Source organism: Arachis hypogaea, chromosome 3, assembly GCF_003086295.3.
Source record: "Arachis hypogaea cultivar Tifrunner chromosome 3, arahy.Tifrunner.gnm2.J5K5, whole genome shotgun sequence".
In the NCBI taxonomy this organism is placed as follows: domain Eukaryota; kingdom Viridiplantae; phylum Streptophyta; class Magnoliopsida; order Fabales; family Fabaceae; genus Arachis; species Arachis hypogaea.
In genome coordinates, this window is record NC_092038.1 from 72,330,368 (window position 1) to 72,340,122 (window position 9,755).

Below are 9,755 nucleotides of genomic sequence, written 5' to 3' on the forward strand. Positions count from 1 at the left end.
TTTACTTTTCTTGCCATTTTACTTGTCTGCACTTTATTGCTTTCTTTACTTTTATGCCATTTACATTTCCTTGTTACTTATCACTCCAATATGATTCATCTAACTAGGATAATCAATTAACCATTGATTTCTTAATCCGTTAATCTCTGTGGGATTCGACCTCACTCTTTTGTGAGTTATTACTTGACGACAATTCGGTATACTTGCCGAAGGGGAATTTGTTGAGAGACAAGTTTCCCATGCATCAAGTTTATGGCGCCGTTGCCGGGGATTAACTGTGATTAACAAACTGTCGATTGATTGATTTACTAGATTAGACACTTTTCTTTTGTCATTGTTTTCTTTTGTTTCTTTATTTTCTTTTGCTAACTAACTATTTGTGATATTGCCTCCTTGGGAATTTCCTCATCTGTGTTAAGGGGAATTCCAAATCTCTTTTATCTTGGTGATTGTTGTTTGATACAGAGTAATTTGAAGAAAAATGGAGTATAGATCATCTTTTGGTCAATCAAGTTACTTGGGATACTTCTCACCACCACAAAATAATTCATGCTATTATGATAATGGTGGCTGGGAATATCAAGAACATGAAATAGGGTGCTTCCTAGGGTCACAAAATGGTTCATATTTTGATGACTTTGATCACTACTCAAGCTGTGTTCGGGAAGATCAAAACCAAAGAGATTTCACTTATTCACACCCTAATCATCAAGAGCTATCATCCTTTAATTATTCAACCTCACCTCCTAGCTTTTCGCATCAAAACCCTTCATCACTTGGACATGCCTCAACACAAAATTCTTTTCCACGTTGATGCCAGGGCATCTTGGCTAGTTTTACTAGCCATTTTTTTGTATGCTTTAGGTTGGTTTCATGTATTTTCGTAGGAAATAGGTAAGTATTTGGGTGAAAATGCAATCATACCATGATTCAAGCAAACATTGTGAATTTTGAATGATTTCATGAGAATTATGCATAAATTGAATGATAAATTGGATGATGCATGTTCCCATGATTAAGAGCAAGACTTTGATGCACTTTGTTTGAGTTTTACTTGCACCTAATCTCTTTAAAGAATGCAACAAAGAAATCATTCTTTTGAAAGGAAAATATTGAAGAATTTTATAACTCATGGGGCAAGCAAAAGATTAAGAGGAGTGGAGGTTCTGATTGTATGATTGTGTATTGAGGTTGCATGTTTGTGAAAACTTGCATGGGAGCTCATAGACAGGAAACAAAATTTAGAGAAGTATTATGGAATTTCTCAAACATCTATTGATCCAAGAAGCAGTAACAAAAGAAAACAAAAGAAAAAGAAAAAATAAAGAACAAGCCCAACGCTCTGAGCATCAATTACTAGGAAGAAAAAAAAAAGAAAGAAACAAGAACTCAAAGAGTTATCGTCCTAGTTAAATGCTTGTGGTGGATTTGTATCAAAGAGAGAGGCTTGAGCAAGTAAATCCTAAGGGGTGCCTCAACACCTAATACCTTAGACCAACTAGTTTGGGAGTATTGATTGAAAGCTTATCTTAAAAAGCCGCTTTGATACATGACACCTAGAGTCGAGGCCAAGATACAAAAAGAAAAGAAAAATGCTAGAAAATAAGTGATGCTTCAAGGTGACAATCTATAAAGAGACTTCCATAATATCATTTGAATGAAAGTCCTAAGATCTAAGACTTCTAAAATGTGAGGACTAATGAGCACTGGAATCCTTGCATAAGCATAAAATTAGAGTTCACCCCACTGTCACTTATTCATTTCACCCACTAAGGCATCATAAGTAATTCTTCAATATATTCCAATTAAGAGAATTCTTTGTGCATAGTTCTTTTCTTGCTTGGGGACAAGCAAGATTTAAGTTTGGTGTTATGATGCCAGGGCATCTTGGCTAGTTTTACTAGCCATTTTTTGTATGCTTTAGGTTGGTTTTATGCATTTTCTTAGGAAATAAGAAAGTATTTGGTTGAAAATGCAATCATACCATGATTCAAGCAAACATTGAATGATAAATTGGATGATACATGATCCCATGATTAAGAGCAAGATTTTGATGCACTTTGTTTGATTGATTTTAGGTAACAAGAAGCAGAGAAGAGCCACGTTAGTGGCTACGTTAGTGCCACTAACATGGCCATTAACGTGGAAGAAAAAGAGAAGCCCCAACGTTAGTGAGAAAGTTAGTGGCATTAACTTTGAAGAAGGAGAGCATGGAACGTTAGTGGTAAAAGTGAACGCCACTAACATTTGCGAAGCAAAGAAGGCGTACGTTAGCTTCCACGTTAACTATATTAACGTGGTAGTTAACGTGGAAGGAAAGGAAAATGCCAATGTTAGTGGAAAAAGTGAGTGCCACTAAGGTTTGCGAATCAAAAAGACCCACGTTAATGGCCACATTAACTACATTACCGTGGTAGTTAACGTGGAAGAAAAGGGAGATGCCAACGTTAGTGGAAAAGGTGATCTCCACCAACGTTTTCGAAGCAAAAAAGACCCACGTTAATGGCCACGTTAACTACATTAACGTGGAAGTTAACGTAGGCAAAAATCTCACCTGGTAGCCTGACCATGCCTTCTACAAACAAGAATAACTTGAGCCACAAAACTCCAAATGAGGTGATTCCAAAAGCATTGAAAAGTAGGATTCCAGAGCTTTTCAAGAATATATGGCACTACATGGTGGACACTAAATTTGAGGGAGAAAACCTGCCCCGAAAGTGCAAAGATGAACATGGTATCAACCTGTAGTAAGGCCAACTGACCTCTTCACGTTCCAAGAAGTGTAACTCGAGCTATAGAGCTCCAAATGATGCGCTTCCAAAAGCGTTGGAAAGTAGACATCTAGAGATTTCCAACAATATATAATAGTATGGGGTGGAATTAAGTTTGAGCTCCAGAATCTGGCAACATTAAGCTCTTGGTCGCTAGCGTTATCGTGACTCACGTTTTCCAGTAACGCTAGCGACTGTGCCAGCGACCTTGTCTACTTCAAAGGAGCATAACTTGAGTTACCGAAGTCCAATTGAGGTGATTCTAGTTGCGTTAGAAAGCTGACATTCAGAGCTTTCCAACGATATATAATACTCTATAGTGGGTATGAAATTGGAGTACAAACAAGAGGCATCTTTTAAGCCCCAAAAACACCAACTAGGTAGCAAGTGTGACGTTAGTTTTATATAATACTCCCTCCCCTCACACACTTTTCCTTCTCTTCTTTTCTTTGTACTTTTCATTTATGAATTTAGAAGTTTTAATGTTAGTTTTAATCTTCATCTTTACTTTTCTGCACTTTCTTCTTTTCTATTTTGGTAGAGCAATGATCAACTAACTCTTTTCATTGGGTTAGAGAGCTCTATTGTGATTCAATAGATCAATTGTAGTTCTTATTCTTCTTCTTCTTTCTTTTCTCTTGATTTTACTAGAGAGCTTTCAACCTTCATCCAAATGGTTAATAGTCTTGGAAGAGAAATTGCTCATAGTTGGATTTCCTCGGAACCTTGGAAGAGGAATGAGGAAATCATGCTAGAAATGCTCTCTCACATTGGATTAGGTTGGAGGTTGGATGGATATTGTGACATTTAATCCTACCAATACGTTGATCTATGAATGTGTGTGGTATAATCAGTGACCACACTTCATCTCTTTCCATGAGTAATTAAATCAAGGAATTGGGCAATTGTTCAAGCTTAGAGATATTGGATTGCCAAGGAATTGGGATCTTATCACTTAAGATTGCCAAGGAGATCAATGAATGCATTGATTGAGGAAGAGATGAGAATGAACTTGATACAGAGGATTGCAATATCTCTTGATCCCAATGTTCATTTTATTTTTAGTTCTTACATTTACTTTTCTTGCCATTTTACTTTTCTGCAGTTTATTGCTTTCTTTACTTTTATGCCATTTACATTTCCTTGTTACTTATCACTCTAATATGATTCGTCTAACTAGGATAATCAATTAACTATTGATTGCTTAATCCGTTAATCTTTGTGGGATTCGACCTCACTCTTTTGTGAGTTATTACTTGATGACAATTCGGTATACTTGCCGAAGGAGAATTTGTTGAGAGACAAGTTTCCCATGCATCAAGTGCCCACGTTAGTGGTCACGTTAAGACCACTAACGTGAAGAGTAACATGGAGCTAAGCATGATGGGCCAACATTAGTGACACTCACCTTTGTCAGTAACGTTGGAGATGGCAATCACCACCACGTTAGGGGTCACGTTAATCCAATTAACGTGAACTCTAACGTGGGAAGGAGGGGCGTTTGGATCGTTAGTGACAAAGGTAAGTGTCACTAATGCTCTCGAAGCTTAGGCATGCCCACGTTAAGGGTCACATTAGTTACACTAACGTGAACTCTAACGTGGGGAGAAGACCCAAGAGCCAACGTTATTGAAAAAGGTGAACGCCAATAACATTTGCGAAGGACCAAGATGGAAACTTTAGTGGTCACGTTAGTGCCACTAACGTTGAAGTTAACGTGGATCACTAGTTGGTCGGAACGTTAGTGGAAAAGGTGATCGTCACTAACATTCTCGAACCCACATTCTCACTTAACGTTAACACCACTAACGTCTTAACTAACGTCCATGCCTAACTCACACTTTTTTGCAAGCAAAGCTGAGCCCACTGAAGATTGTAACTACTTCAACTCAAGATGAAAAGGCCATATCCAAGACTTGAAGAACTAACTAGAAGATCAAGAAGAGTAGTATATATATGAGTAGTTTTGAACTAGAAAGGAGCTTGGCAATTTGGAAAATGACACCTTGTATATTTACTTTTCTGCACTTTTCTAGTTACTGGAGAATGTACTCTTTTCTACTATTTTCCATTTCCAGAGTTATGAACAACTAAATCGCCTTTCATTGGGTTAGGGAGCTCTGTTGTAATTTGATGAATCAATTATAGTTTACATTCTTCTTCCTCTTTCTTTTCTCTTGATTTACTAGAAAGCTTTCGATCTTAATTCAATTGGTTAGTTGTCTTGGAAGAGAAACTCTCCATAATTGGATCTCCTCTGAGCCTTGGAAATGGGATGAGGAGATCATGCTAGAAATGCTTTCTCATGTTGGACCAAATTGGGGTTTGGACAGATATAGTGACATGTAATCCTCCCAACACTTTGTTTTGGAAATACATGTGGTATAATCAGTGACCATACTTCATCTCTTCCCATGAGCAATTAAATCAAGGAATTGGGCAATTGTTCAAGCTTAGAGAGATTGGGTTGCCAAAGAATTGGGATCCAATCTCCTAAGATTGCCAAGGAGATCAATGAATGCATTGATTGAGGAAGAGATGAGAATGAATTTGATCCGGAGAATGCAACATCTCCTAATCCCAATGAATCCCCCATTTCTGATCTTACCCATTCTCTTTAATTTCTGCCATTTATCTTCATGCTCATTTCCCCAAATCCCCATTTAAGATTCTGCAATTTACTTTCTGCACTTTACTTTCCCGCTATTTAAATTTTCTGCAATTCTCAACTCAATTTCTGTTAGCTCAACTAGCACATCTTTCCAACTAAAGTTGCTTGACCAATCAATCCCTGTGGGATTCGACCTCACTCTATTGTGAGTTTTTACTTGACGAAAATTCGGTATACTTGTCGAAGGGAAATTTGTTGAGAGACAAGTTTTCGTGCATCAAGTTTATGGCGCCGTTGCTGGGGATTGATTTTGTATCGACAATGATTAAGTTGGAAGTTCACTAGATTGAGCATTTTCTTGTGATTGTTTGTTTTACCTTATCAATTAACTTTAGTTTCAGTTAGTTTCTTCCTCATCCCCTCTCCCCTCATTATTTTCTTTTTCTTTGTTATTATTTACAATTATGCTCACTAACCCACTAACTATTTGATAAATTGCACCACTTATACTAACAGCCACTCTAACGAGAATAATCTCTTCATTTTATTGCTTGCTGTGTGCTCTGTTAGTTGTATGACAGGGAGAAGAAGCAAAGCTTCAACTTCCTTTGATTTGGAACCTGAGAGGATCTTCCTTAGATTAAGGAGGAAAGCAAGAGGGAAAAAAGTTATTGGTGCTAAGAAAGAAGAAGAATACTTTGAAACAAACATGGAGGAGAACATGGAAAACAACCATGAAGGAGAAGCTCACAACCATGCCAGAGAGGGCCCTGTGAATCATGCTGGGCATGAGAGAAGAGTTATAGGTTCTTACATCAATCCAAACCCAGAAAATTGTGGAAGTAGTATCCAGAAGCCAACCATACATGCCAATAACTTTGAATTAAAACTCCAGCTCATCACCCTTGTTCAGAACAATTGTTCATTCGGAGGGAGTGCCCAAGAAGACCTCAATCAACATATAATCACCTTCTAATAGTGTTCATCCGGATGTCTATAGATTGCTTTTGTTCCCTTTTTCACTCAGGGACAAAGCATCTAAATGGCTGGAATCTTTCCCGAAGGAGAGTTTAACAAACTGGGAGGATGTGGTAAACAAATTTTTGGCAAGATTCTACCCCCCTCAAAGAATCAACAGGCTGAGAGCTGACGTATAAACCTTCAGGCAACAAGATGGTAAAACTCTCTATGAGGCTTGGGAGAGGTTTAAGGACTTAACAAGAAGGTGCCCACCAGACATGTTCAATGAATGGGTTCAACTACACATCTTCTATGAAGGTCTTTCCTATGAGTCAAAGAAGGCCGTGGACCATTCGTCAGGGGGCTCTCTAAACAAGAAAAAGACCATTGAAGAGGCCATAGATGTCATTAAGACTGTAGTTGAGAATGACTACTTCTATGCTTCTGAAAGGAGTAACACTCGAGGAGTGATGGAGCTGAACCATATGGATACACTGCTGGCTCAAAATAAAATGATCACCAAGCAGTTAGCTGACCTTACCAAGAAGGTGGAAGAAAACCAAGTTACAGCAGTCATCACTTTATTACCAGCTCAAGAAGGAGTGAATGCAGGAGAAGAAGGTGACTGGGAACAAGCCAATTATGTTGGAAATTCACCCAGACAGACCCATGATCCATACTCCAAAACTTATGATTCTGGTTGGAGAAACCACTCTAATTTTGGGTGGGAAAAACAACAAGACCAAGGCCAAGACCAAAGACGCCATAACCACAATCCCAACAACAATGCAACTCACCAATACCCCTCACAGAGATCATATCAGCACCCACCTAGTCACCCTTCTTAACCTCCTAACCTCAACCCACCATCACCAACCGAAGATAGACTCTCCAAAATTGAGACTCTACTTGAAGGTATATGTAAGGAAGTTTAAGACAGTAAAGCTTTCCGGGAAGAAGTGCAATCCAATATGCAAAATCAAGAGGCTGCCATCAAGAAACTTGAAACACAAATTGGCTACTTATTCAAGCAAGCCCCAGGTCACAACATTCACAGCAACACTAATTCAATTCCAAGGGAGGAGTGTCAGGCCATCACCCTCAGAAACGGGAAGGAATTGAAGGAGACCTACAAGAAACCACAAGAGAAGAAATCAGATGAAAAAGAAAAGGGACAAGAGGAAATTCAAGTTTCCACTCCCAAGTCACATCAGGAGGGAGAAGCGTTGAAGGCAAACTTTCCAAAAGCCCCATACCCTCAGCAATTGAAGAAGAAGGGAGAGGACAACCAATTCTCCAGATTCTTGGAAATCATCAAGAAACTACAAATTAACATACCATTTGCTGAGGCAATAGAGCAAATGCCACTCTATGCCAAGTTCTTGAAGGAATTGATGACCAAGAAAAAAAGCAGGAAGAACAACGAAATTGTGGTACTAACTGAAGAATGCAATGCCATCATCCAGCACAAATTGCCCTAGAAATTAAAGGATCCTGGGAGCTTCCAAATTCTTTGTATCATAGGGGAAATCACAGTGGAAAAGGCTTTATGTGATTTAGCAGCTAGCATAAATCTGATGTCCTTAGCAATGATAAAGAAAATGAGGATTAAGGAGACCAAACCAATAAGAATGGCCCTGCAACTAGCAGACCGATCATTCAAGTTGCCTCACGGAATAGTAGAAGACTTGTTGGTGAAGGTGGGAGACTTTATCTTTCCAGCAGACTTTGTAGTGTTGGATATGCAGGAAGAAGCCAAGACTTCTATCATCTTAGGCAGGCCATTTTTAGCCACTACCGGAGCCATCATTGATGTCCAAAAGGGTGAACTTGTCCTTAGACTACATGAAGAGAAAATGATATTCAATGTGTTCATGGTCATGAGTTACCCACAGGACTCATTGGGAGAATGTATGAGGTTAAACTCGGTGGATGATGTAGTACAAGAGACTCTTGAAGAAGAAGAACTTAAGGGGTTAACAGAAGAAGAGGAATCAGCATCAAGCGAAGAGGTTGCAACAGCTGAAACTCATGTTCAAGGCACACTAGAGGGGAAGGATGAAAGGAAAGAAGCACCCAAACTTGAACTAAAGGCACTACCACCCACTCTCAAGTATGCATACTTAGGAGAGAATGAAAGCTATCCAGTAATCATAAATTCAGCCCTCAGCCAAGAACAGGAGGAAGAGTTACTTCAAGTCTTACAAAAGCATAAGGATGCCATTGGATGGACACTTGCTAACTTGAAGGGAATCAGTTCGGCCATATGCATGCATAAGATACTATTGGAAGAGAATTCCAAACCTTCCATTCAACCCCAAAAGAGCTAAATCCAATTATAAAGGAAGTGGTACAGAAGGAAGTCATGAAGCTGTGGCAGGGAGGAGTAATCTACCCAATTTCAGATAGCCCATGGGTCAGTCCCGTCCAAGTGGTCCCCAAGAAAGGAGGAATCACTGTGGTACCCAATGAAAGGAATGAGCTAATCCCTACAAGAACTGTCACAGGATGGAGGATGTGTATTGATTGCAGAAAACTCAATGAAGCCACAAGAAAGGATCATTTCCCACTTCCCTTCATGGACAAGATGCTGGAAAGACTTACAGGACACGCATACTATTGCTTTCTAGATGGTTATTTAGGATATAACCAAATAGTGGTTGATCCAAGAGACCAGGAGAAAACATCATTTACTTGCCTATATGGAGTGTTTGCCTACAGGTGCATGCCCTTTGGGCTATGTAATGCGCCAGCAACTTTTCAACACTGCATGCTTTCCATCTTCTCAGATATGATAGAGAAGTTCATTGAAGTTTTCATGGATGACTTTTCAGTATTCGGAGATTCCTTTCCTAATTGTCTAAATCATCTTGCCTTGGTATTAAAAAGATGTCAAGAGACCAATTTGATCTTGAATTGGGAAAAATGCCACTTTATGGTGACATACGGAATAGTCCTTGGCCATAAAGTTTCTAACCAAGGTATTGAGGTAGACAGAGCTAAGGTGGAGCTAATTGAAAAATTACGTCCACCAAGTGATGTCAAGGCAATTAGGAGCTTTTTGGGGCATGATGGCTTCTACAGAAGGTTTATTAAAGTTTTTTCAAAGATAGCCAAGCCCTTAAGCAATCTCCTTATGTCTGATACACCATTTATCTTTGATGAGAAGTGCATGCTTGCATTTGATAACTTGAAAAAGAAGCTGTCCTCAGCACCTATCATCACCCCACCTGATTAGAATTTGCCATTCGAACTGATGTGTGATGCATCTGATTTCGCAGTTGGGGCAGTGTTAGGACAGAGAAAAGAAAATTTGGTGCAAGTCATATTCTATGCCAGCAAGGTCCTCAATGACACTCAACGAAATTATACCACTACCGAAAAGAAGTTGCTGACAATAGTTTTTGCATTTG